The sequence below is a fragment of the Trichomycterus rosablanca genome, chromosome 12 (assembly GCF_030014385.1).
Source record: "Trichomycterus rosablanca isolate fTriRos1 chromosome 12, fTriRos1.hap1, whole genome shotgun sequence".
Lineage (NCBI taxonomy): Eukaryota > Metazoa > Chordata > Actinopteri > Siluriformes > Trichomycteridae > Trichomycterus > Trichomycterus rosablanca.
Window position 1 is genome coordinate 23460321 of NC_085999.1, and position 12478 is coordinate 23472798.

Below are 12478 nucleotides of genomic sequence, written 5' to 3' on the forward strand. Positions count from 1 at the left end.
AGACAGCAAACCAGCTCACTAGGTTTTTAAACAGACCCATAGTGTCTCCAACTGTCCACCTATAACTAGTGCTAACAGGGTATCTGTTCCTAATAAAGAAATAAATCCCAACAAGACTCCCACACCTTATACACTCATATATACACAGAACAACAAACATCACCATGACAAGGAGGCACGGTGGCTCAGTGGGTAGCACTGTCGCCTCACAGCAGGAGGTTCCTGGGTTCGATTCCCAGGTGGAGCGGTCCTAGTGAGGTGAATTGGAGATACAAAATTGTCCATGTCTGTGTTTGACATTAAAGACTTGACCTCATGAATCTTGTGTAACCAGTAATTACCTGTCCTGTCATTAATGTAACCAAAGTGTGTGAGACATGAAGTTAAAATCCTAATAAATAAATAAACATTACCATGTCACTACGATGTTAGTGTCAATCTCTTTCAATTGATAAATAGGGTACAGGGGTGACAAAGTGTACAGAGCTACAGATGGACTATAGTCAGTAAGTGTATACAGTAATCCCTCCTCGATCGCGGGGGTTGCGTTCCAGAACCCCCCGCGAAAGGTGAAAATCTGCGAAATAAAAAACCATGTGTTTATATGGTTATTTTTATATAGTTTAAGCCCTTATAAACCCTCCCACACTCTTATAAACATTTCCCGCACAGTTATACAGCATAAAGCGGTATCTAATTCTTCTCTCCTTCGCTGAGCCAATCAGCACCCAGGATACTTAACTGCGTGCTCTGATTGGGTAGCTTCTCAGCCATCCGCCAATAGCGTCCCGTGTATGAAATCAACTGGGCAAACCAACTGAGGAAGCATGTATCAGAAATAAAAAGACTCCTTGTCCGCAGAAATCCGCGATTTATATTTAGATATGCTTGCATATAAAATCCGCGATAGAGTGAAGCCGCGAAAGTCGAAGCGCAACATAGCGAGGGATTACTGTACTCACAAAGTTCATCTACTGTATATAGAAGATGTAGCTTAGAAAATAAGCAACAAATGTGTAAACCAGATAGGTGTTTAAGTGTGTGTATGTTGTTTACACTCTTACAACTGTTGCCTATGAAAACCTTCTCAATCCTCCGCCTATCACTACCAAATGTACGCTGCTTCATTTGCTGCAAATTTGCCAAACAAAGATTCAGGATGCCAAAAAAAACCTGAAGCTTTTGGCCTAAAATGACACTTTGTAACTTCACGTTGCTATCTGGTGGAATGGAGAAATGTCTGAGAGACACAATTCCTCTGCAGTGTTTCTTCTATGGGGTTGTTTTTATACTTTCTATTGTATTTACCTTTAAACCCCTGGGGTAACACACATACACTTTATACAATTATATCAAACTATTCCCGACTGATTCAAATAAAATTGCTTCTCAGCTATACATGTCAGCTGAGAGATTCTGTTATGGAATTTACATTGATCTCTTTTCTAGCAGTGTGTTTACCATCACTGGATGAGGAATTGAGTTTCACCCCCCTGGGTAGTAACGAAAAAAGAAACAGCATCTGCTTCATTACAGCGAAAGACAGTGACCTTTTTTTAAACTTGTTGGTGCATCAGCTCAGGGTGACAATTTGAGTTCTGACTCATGAAATCTCACAGAATTACTCTCAGAAAAGACACAATCAGAGGTTTCTGCCAGTAAGAGTCTATGGAACCAACAAACACATCAAACACAACATGTTTTGCAATTAATCTTCAATAAAGAAACACCAAACAGACACCTAAACTTCTGTACCTGTCATTCAGTTTCAAATCCCTCAATCAAACGACAGAACTAAACACTCTCTGACTTCAAATGAGTTCAGGTTTGTGCTAGTGCTGGGCAGTATGACGGTACATTCGGTATACCGTCTTTGATCCCTCATACCGTAACAGAGTTAATACAACAGCTGTAGGCTTCAGTAAGCAGCAAATCATATGATGGTGTTTGCTGCTAAAAGCGCTATGGAGCACTGTGCAGATTAGATACAGCTCACGGGTTAGCCAGGTAGCATTAGCATAAAAGTGTTAACAGATAAGAGAGGCTTCCTTGATATGGTGAAAAAAATAAACAAAAACAGATGGAGGATGAAGAGAGGAAGACCAAATATACATATACTGTATGTTTGGGTGAGAATACTTCAGGTCAGTTGCTAAACCAACGTTATAAGCAAACTGGAAGTGGAGATATTTAAAGTTGTCCACTTTTCTACAACAGATCTGTGGTAGTTGTACAGTGGAGTTTGCAAATGTCGTTTTATTTGTCAAAGGGAGAGCTAAAGGTAAACAATACAAATTTTATTTATTGCAACTGTTTCACACGTACTGATTCATTATATACCTGTACTTATGGCAGTAGAATCAGCCAGAGACATATAAAAAGTCCCAGTCATACAAAAAAAAAAAAACACTGTGCCAACAGTTAAAATGCCCTTAAAGCCCCTTAAAAACGTGGTTTGCTCTGTTGAGTTTGGTGTGGAGGAACTCCAGTCCAGTGGCACTTTTAGGATGGACAACAAGTGCAAGCTATTATAGCAGCAGTGGAGGGAACCAACTTCACATAAATCCCAATGGGTTCCAGCACACGCCATAGAAGAAACACTAGTGAATGGGTAAATCAGTGCTTTATGATCTGTGATGGATTACATAGGATTAGCACCCTGTGCAGGGTATTTTCTTGCCTTGTGCCCAGTTAATGGTTACAGACCAACACAACATCAGGATGAAGTAGTTTCTAAAGTTTGACAAAAAACATAAGTCTGAAAAGTTCAGAACTGGGTCCTTTTTGACTTTCTCATGAATCTGACTGGCAGTTGGGTACCAGCAACCCATGCAAACCTTTACAAAGAATTTGCTTGTGACACTAAATATATAGAAACAGTACTAGATGTTCTCAGAAACGTTAGCCGTCACTACAGCCTCAAACCAGAAGATACACCTTGCTCCAATACCACAGAATGCACCTTCTTCACCATAACTAGGATGTAAAGAACATCTTCAAGAATGATGACAATGTAACTGACCACATCCTGTAACACCATGTTCCCCATAGAATGTTGTTTTTAAAAAGTCATACACATAAATAAAGCATCTTTATTTTCACTTCAGTGCACAACTTTATCCTCTTACTGAGACCTAATCAAACCAATTCAAAACCTTTAGTCAATGTTTTCTTAAAGGTTGTGCTCCAAAACACATGTTCACGAATTCACACATGACTGACAGGCAGCAGAACACCTTCACATGCTGTGTGCATGCTTACTTTGGGCAGCCACAGTAAACAGGGTTATATTTGAACATATATTTATCAGCTGACAGATCGTATGGAGATCTTCATGTAGGTTTAAAGAATGTCACTGAAATCTCTCATTTTATAAAAATAGAAAATAGACTAGTCAGTCTTAATGCACCTATGGTGAATGGTATTAGATGAGTGTGTGGTGCCAGGTACATGGTGCATTACTGCCTTGCAACCAGTGCTTTCCAGTGGCACCTGACCAACACAGACCTTGATCAGGATAAAGCAGGTATTAATAATGAACTGTCACTATGAAAACAAAGCAAATCTGAAAAAGTTTGTCCATGCCAATAATACTGTATTCTAGGGATGTCCGATCAAGGCATTTTTTAACTGATCGGAAATCGGCTTTACTAATGCCTATCATAACCCGATCTTTTGTTTTACGTCAGCATGTCCGCTGTGTGGAAATACTTTAAATTGGAAAGTGAAACGAGTCCAACAGCGGTGTAATGTCTGTAATGCGAGCGTTTCACGAGGCGGTAGTAGCAGAGCTGCGTTCATTACTGTAGAATTTTACTGTTTATATGGTGTGTGAGTCGAGGATCACTCCGGTTTACAAAACAATAACTTTTAATCCGAGTTTACGTGTTACAAGACTGAACGACATCTCAGTATCAAGCTCTCTGATTGGCTTAGTTATGTAACCGAGCGTCGTAGTGATGCACTCCCTTAATAATGAAATAAAATGCACGGTATATTCACAAATTGTCGGGAGCAAAACACTTTATTAACTTCTTCTGTTCCGAATAGCGGACAGCCAGAGCCGAGCACGCTATCCCATGCACTATGGAAGCCCCAAAGGGTCAAAACACACTCACTTTGCGTAGACTCGTCCATCAAACCATTGTCACAATACAAGCACTTTAAGAACTGGCTTTCCTTCATAACAAAAGAGTGACTTTCCATTTTATTTTGGTATTCAGGTTTTACTGTAATGCTGTTAAGTAACTTATTTGTTTTTTTATATTCAAGTTAAGCTGCTACACCACTTCTGAGTGGAGATTTCTGTTCATTTTTAGTGTATCACTGCATTAAACAGAATTATGTTCTTTGAATATAAAGTTCAAAGTGAAACTGTAATTATCTCACTTCATTTGTTATCTCACTGTTTACTTTTATTTTGTAAAAGAACATTAAGCAATAGCTTGGATGCAGGCAATTTTTTTCCTACAGCACTGCAGAGCTATTCAGTTGTTAAACATATACATTGGATTAATTTTAATAACTGTAATGTACTTGAAGTGTGCACTGTGTGAACAGTATTATCTAGTTCTTATCTAGACAATATCTAGAAAATCTAGAAGTATCGGTTTGAGAATCTGTATCGGATCGGGATCAAAATTAAAGATCGGGATCGGGAACAAAAAAACGTGATCGGGACATCCCTACTGTATTCTGTAGCAGTTATTTATTTAGTAGTATTTTAACATCATATTTTACACTCTTTGGTTACATTCATGACAGAAACGGTAGTTACTGGTTACACAGAATTCATAAAAGATTCATAAAGTTCACAAGTTTAATGTAAAACACAGTCACGGACAATTGAGTATCTCCAGTTAACCTCACTTGAATGTCTTTGGACTGTGGGAGAAAACTGGAGCTCCCGGAGGAAACCCACGCAGACACGGGGAGAACATGCAAACTCCACATAGAAAGGACCTGGACAGAATTTGAAAAGGCACACATGAGTCTATAAGGGCCGCCAATTTACACTGCATTGTTTGTTTGTTTATTAGGATTTTAACGTCATGTTTTACACTTTTGGTTGCATTCATGACAAGAAACGGTAGTTTATCTTCACACGAGGTCCATCAGTTCACAAGGTTATATCGAACGCAGTCATGGACAATTTAGTATCTCCAGTTTACCTCACTTGCACGTCTTTGGACTGTGGGAGGAAACCGGAGCTCCCGGAGTAAACCCACGCAGACACGGGGAGAACATGCAAACTCCACACAGAAAGGACCTGGACCTCCCCACCTGGGGATCAAACCCAGGACCTTCTTGCTGTGAGGCGACAGTGCTACCCACTTAGACACCGTGCAGCCCACACTGCATTGTAAGGACAAAGACCAACCTAGAGGTCCAAGGAACTTTCTGTGGATCTCCACTATCTAATTGAGGCAAGGCATGGATTGATTGGGGCAAGTATATAAAACAATATGAAAGGCTTTGTATAACCTTGAATTTTACAGCCTGAACAGCTAAAAATCAAATCAGAACTTAGCCACATGTAGCTTTTTTTACATCAGACATTTGCGACAACAATAACAGCAGTAGAAAACACAGCTTATGCCAGTCTCTCCACCTGTCTTTTTACTGTTAAAACCAGATTCTGTCCTTATATTTACATTTACATTTTCAGCACTTAGCAGATGCTCTTATCCGGAGTGACTGACAGAGATGCTTCCATAGTGAACATTATTTACTTTAGTTTAAGTAGGGGCTGATTTGGGAGGTTATTTTTTATGGGAAAAATAGGTTTAACTAAAGAATATTTTGACTTAAGAACAGCCCTTTGGAACCAATTAAATTCGTAAGTCAAGGGTCTACTGTATTTAAAGTTGTCTACTTTTCTACAACAGATCTGTAATAGTTTAATTTAATTTATAATTTATAAATGCACATTATAAATGCACAAAAGCAAGTACATTGCTTTTGCAGAGTGTAAATGTCTTACTTTTTTAATCTTTAATATACCATGATATACTGTAAAACTGTCAGAATCTTAAAAAATACTGTGATACAAATTTTTGGTCATACCACCCAGCCATAATTTGTGCCAACAGTTTGTAAAATGCCCATAAAGACATGGTTTGGTCTGCTAAGTTTGGTGTGGAGGAACTCCAGTCCACTGGCCCCCACAGACCATATAAGCACTCTTATCCAGAGTGACTCACAGAAGTGCTTCCATAGTGAACATTACCTTACTCTAGTTTAAGTAGACAACAGTCCAAGAATACAAATCTGCTAAAGGTAAAATCAATCCTCTGTAAAATATCCATGTTGGTAGAAGCTAACTGGCTACCTCCTCTACAGTAACAGGCTTTGCATACCTGCATTGTTACTACAGCAGTCAAGCTGGCTGCAGAAGTGAAAGTGATTAAAATCCACAGCGCAAGGATTTAACTCATATAAAACAGTAAGAAAGCACCATACAGTGTTAGCTGTAGAGAGGCCTCAGGTACATGGTCAGTTGTTTATGTTGCAAATCCTGAAATGGTCAAATGTTCACACTCACAACTGTTCTAACACCTGCTTTCAAGCCTTCTCTCTCCTTAATGCCATCCTGCCACCACATGCAGTTCTGCATGATTCCAGCTAAGGTGATGCCAATGAGTGCCAGGACACTGCGGGAGATCTTCCAACAGCTGACTCCCTAAAAACTGGCCACCAGATGCTCCTGCATAACAGTAAACCATTGATACTGGTGAAGAAGAAATCGTAATTGTGGTTTTGTGAAAATTCACAGTACCATTAAAACCAATTACTTTTCATTACAATATGTTACAGTTTACTATGATTTGTTGAAGTTCATTCACTTTGTTACAGTTTATTACAATTTATTAGTTCCTCACTTGCATGTCTTTGGAACCGGAGCTCCTGGAGGAAACCCACGCAGACATTAGGAGAACATGCAAACTATTTATTTGGATCTGTTGCGGTTTTTATGATTAGCTACAGTTTATTACTGTATATTACAGTTTGTTACAAGTTGTTACAGTATTACGATTTGCAAGAATTTATTACAGTTTGTTACCATTTGTTAGTTTGTTACATTTACATTTTTGGCATTTACTCTCACATCCCTCAGTTTTAACTGATGCACGTGGGTTTTCACACATGCCTCCCACATTTCCCTTGCAGTAAATGCACATACGCACCTTATTTACTGTAAAGAATCTTTATTGCACAATTTTCTTTAAATTACTTGAAGTCTGTCTGTGTACGGACTGCACACATTCATTGTACATTTGATGCTGTTTCATGTTGCTGCTAAATTATTATTATTATTTTATGTCTATATATATATATATATATATATATATATATATATATATATATATATATATATATATATATATATACAGTGTATCACAAAAGTGAGTACACCCCTCACATTTCTGCAAATATTTTATTATATCTTTTCATGGGACAACACTATAGAAATAAAACTTGGATATAACTTAGAGTAGTCAGTGTACAACTTGTATAGCAGTGTAGATTTACTGTCTTCTGAAAATAACTCAACACACAGCCATTAATGTCTAAATGGCTGGCAACATAAGTGAGTACACCCCACAGTGAACATGTCCAAATTGTGCCCAAAGTGTCAATATTTTGTGTGACCACCATTATTATCCAGCACTGCCTTAACCCTCCTGGGCATGGAATTCACCAGAGCTGCACAGGTTGCTACTGGAATCCTCTTCCACTCCTCCATGATGACATCACGGAGCTGGTGGATGTTAGACACCTTGAACTCCTCCACCTTCCACTTGAGGATGCGCCACAGGTGCTCAATTGGGTTTAGTCCATCACCTTTACCTTCAGCTTCCTCAGCAAGGCAGTTGTCATCTTGGAGGTTGTGTTTGGGGTCGTTATCCTGTTGGAAAACTGCCATGAGGCCCAGTTTTCGAAGGGAGGGGATCATGCTCTGTTTCAGAATGTCACAGTACATGTTGGAATTCATGTTTCCCTCACTGAACTGCAGCTCCCCAGTGCCAGCAACACTCATGCAGCCCAAGACCATGATGCTACCACCACCATGCTTGACTGTAGGCAAGATACAGTTGTCTTGGTACTTCTCACCAGGGCGCCGCCACACATGCTGGACACCATCTGAGCCAAACAAGTTTATCTTGGTCTCGTCAGACCACAGGGCATTCCAGTAATCCATGTTCTTGGACTGCTTGTCTTCAGCAAACTGTTTGCGGGCTTTCTTGTGCGTCAGCTTCCTTCTGGGATGACGACCATGCAGACCGAGTTGATGCAGTGTGTGGCGTATGGTCTGAGCACTGACAGGCTGACCTCCCACGTCTTCAACCTCTGCAGCAATGCTGGCAGCACTCATGTGTCTATTTTTTAAAGCCAACCTCTGGATATGACGCCGAACACGTGGACTCAACTTCTTTGGTCGACCCTGGCGAAGCCTGTTCCGAGTGGAACCTGTCCTGGAAAACCGCTGTATGACCTTGGCCACCATGCTGTAGCTCAGTTTCAGGGTGTTAGCAATCTTCTTATAGCCCAGGCCATCTTTGTGGAGAGCAACAATTCTATTTCTCACATCCTCAGAGAGTTCTTTGCCATGAGGTGCCATGTTGAATATCCAGTGGCCAGTATGAGAGAATTGTACCCAAAACACCAAATTTAACAGCCCTGCTCCCCATTTACACCTGGGACCTTGACACATGACACTAGGGAGGGACAACGACACATTTGGGCACAATTTGGACATGTTCACTGTGGGGTGTACTCACTTATGTTGCCAGCTATTTAGACATTAATGGCTGTGTGTTGAGTTATTTTCAGAAGACAGTAAATCTACACTGCTATACAAGTTGTACACTGACTACTCTAAATTATATCCAAGTTTCATGTCTATAGTGTTGTCCCATGAAAAGATATAATGAAATATTTGCAGAAATGTGAGGGGTGTACTCACTTTTGTGATACACTGTATATACTGTATATACACACACACCGATCAACCATAACATCAGCTCCACCTACCATATAGGAGCACTTTGTAGTTCTACAATTACTGACTGTAGTTCATCTGCTTCTCTACATACCTTTTTCACCTGCTTTTACATAGTTCTTCAATGATCAGGACCCCCTCAGGACCACAGAGCAGGTATTATTTAGGTGGTGGATCATTCTCAGCACTGCAGTGACACTGACATGGTGGTGGTGTGTTAGTGTGTGTTGTGCTGGTATGAGTGGATAAGACACAGCAGCACTGCTGGACTGAGAATAGTCCATCAACCAAAAATATCCAACCAACAGCACCCCGTGGGCAGGGTCCTGTGACCACTGATGAAGGTCTAGAAGATGACCAACTCAAACAGCAGCAATAGATAAAAGATTGTCTCTGACTTTACATCTACAAGGTGGACCAACTGGTAGGAGTGTCTAATAGAGTGTAGAGTGGACAGTGAGTGGACACGGTATTTAAAAACTCCAGCAGCGCTGCTGTGTCTGATCCACTCATACCAGCACAACACACACTAACACACCACCACCATGTCAGTGTCACTGCAGTGCTGAGAATGATCCACCATCTAAATAATACCTGCTCTGTGGTGGTTCTGACCATTTAAGAACAGGGTGAAAGAGGGCTAACAAAGCATGCAGAGAAACAGATGGACTACAGTCAGTAATTGTAGAACTACAAAGTGCTTCTATATGGTAAGTGGAGCTGATTAAATGGACAGTGAGTGTAGAAACAAGGAGATGGTTTTAAAGTTATGGCTGATCATGTATATATGTGTGTATTCTATATTCAAAGCGACTTACAGTATTTTGACAGTATATTGTCTAAATAATTGAGGGTTAAATGCCTTGCTCAAGGGCCCAACAGCCAGTGGTGGGGTTTGAACCAGCAACCTTTTGATTACTAATCCAGTACCTTAATCACTAGGCTACAACTGCCTAGGCTGCCTAAATTGTCACAGCCCTGGAAGTAGAAATTGAAATGTTTAAAACTGGAAATTGAAACTGAAATGTTTAAATATGTGTTTCTTCTTGCTGTTGTTGTTTCCTGTGTTATATTTCTAAACATGTTTCCAGTTGAACAAGTTAAATTTCGCTAATTTTAAATGTGTTTTGGTGTTGGTATTTTGTTGTGGGCGTCTTGTTACGTAGGAACTTAAAAAAGGTTGCTCAAATGCGTTAGCAAGAACTTTAAGGGTTGTTTAGATAGATAAACATTCATTAAACTCAGAAACACATTCATAAAAATGTAGGGAATACACATGACAAATCATTTCTAAAGAGAGTGCTGGATTTACTGCAGTTTATTAACGCCAAACTAAAGCTAAATATATTTTCACTTTGACCTAAAACTTTATGAAGCTACGCAGCCACCTACATAGCTTGGCACTTAGCTAGTTAGCTCGACTGCTTCAGCTCAACTGACAAGTCTGTTTTTACAAGCAATCTTAGAAAATAACTCATAAGCCAAAAAACAATTCATAACAGCAGGAGCAGAAATACGTCAAATAAATAATATTATGATATATATGTGGCTGTACATTCGACGCAACAACCCTAATGTTAGCCAACTAGCAGCATTTCACGGTTTTGGGACCCACACGGCGGCTTTGGCCCAAACAGCACACTGTGCGCTACACACTAGACTCCACCTCATCTTGGCAGTGCACTATTAAGGGTCACTGTTTAATACAGTAAAAGCGATTTGGAACATAACCGGTTCAAATCGCCTTGCCCCTGTCCGTGTCATATATAGAAGGTAAAATCTTACCGACATAAACCGCTGCAGAGGTGTCCAGATTTGTAGAAATGCAACGTATTTAAAAGAGGAGAAAGCCTCAGAAAGAAAAGTGGAAATCCCAGCGTCAGACAGACCAGCGGAACCTCATCGTCATTGTCGCCCGAAGGCAGCAGCAGCAGCGCCGGTTCATACACTCACACTGCGGGGCCTCCAGCGTCTCCGCTCCGTCTACTACTCCACACAGAGCCGCGGGCAAAGACATACAACCAGCCAGTAAAATCCGCTACAAAACTACAGTGCACCATCCGCTCCCAGCACTCTCATCCGCCGCAAAAATGAGATGAGATGCATTCAGTAACCTTAGTCCCCAAATTCTTACATCCAGATCGGTGCGCGCCTCCTGCCTGCGCTACTGTACTGATGATGTGTGCACGCTCACACTCACGCGCGTGCACCCGCGCGCCCCAGTAGCTATGCTAAGCTAACAGGTTTTGGTACAGCTACTCGATTCCAGAAATGTTAGTGTCGAATCCGTGTTCGATTCCTATATTTCGGGAGTCGAATATAGAGTCGATACTGTGTAAAATAATTTCATTTTAAGAAATCAATCCTCCAATTTTAACAATCGATGCCACAATATATCCTCCCTTGGGATATATTGGGAAGGATTTGGGAATGTTGATATCGATTCTGATTCTGATCGATGGTATATTAAGTCTAGGGAATTGTTTGGGTCATACAGGAGCCGATTCTGCAAAATGATTCATGTTTTCAGGCGTTAGGAACCGAGTACATTTTTGGTTCAGCAAATTAATTTAGTAGTAAATTACATAAAATAGTCCAAAAACTAGTCAGTGAAGAAAATGTGTCTTCTCATGCTGCGATGTTGTCATTCTAATATGGTTTGTATCAAAGGCACAAAGAAATACAGTATAACTTAGTGTAGAGACCAGAAAACCTGGAACCATGAGCAGTTGAGAATATTATTTAGAATATTATGATAATTCGCTCTTTAATTTCTTTCCATATTTACTACACTAGATAGGCCTATTCTTGGAGAAAACCAAAAATGCATTCAATCTACAATATCAGCAATCAGCTGTTTAGTACTGTTCTGGGCAGCGATCTTGTGGAAATCATTTCATTTTACAGTAGCATAACAGCCAACAGATATGAGAAAATTGTACAGGTGCAGATCTTTTTAAATTAGATTAGGTTCTGATATTCCAATATAATAATGATGCACCACAAACTGCTAAAGCATTACACAGTGATGTGATGAACATCAGGATAAAGTCAAGCTCTTTCCAATGTTTCTCCAATCACCAGACTGAAGCATCAATGGAACCTTGATTTGAAGTTTTAGAATACAGACTGCAAAGTAGATAATAACTTCATTTATCCATAAAGAGTGGGGAGATGTTCCTCCAGTAGAATGCTTTAGCATCTGACCATAAACCATTCAGATGTTGTATGACAACATCAGAATATCTTTATTGTCATTATACCAGGTATAACGAAATTAGGGTGCAATACTCTCCAGTGTTATAAACAATAAATTAAAAAAACTAGAATTTACAAAATTTACAAAAACAACAGTAACAATAACACACAAATAGAACTTCTGTCAGTGACAAGTTGGTGGAAATTGCACATTGGCCTTTGTAAACACTGTAAACATTGTAAACATTTTTTTTATTTCCTGAAATTGCACAGTCT

General features: G+C 39.8%; 1 protein-coding gene across 1 annotated transcript in view; it reads right to left on the reverse strand.

Annotated features, from left to right (window-relative positions):
* Positions 1-11113, reverse strand: part of ptpn4a (protein tyrosine phosphatase non-receptor type 4a) — an 84331-nt gene extending 73218 nt beyond the window's left edge. The window contains exon 1 of the mRNA XM_063005451.1: positions 10790-11113. The gene's annotated coding sequence lies outside the window, so the exon portion shown is untranslated. The remainder of the gene's footprint in view (positions 1-10789) is intronic.
* Between the last annotated feature and the right edge of the window lie 1365 nt (positions 11114-12478).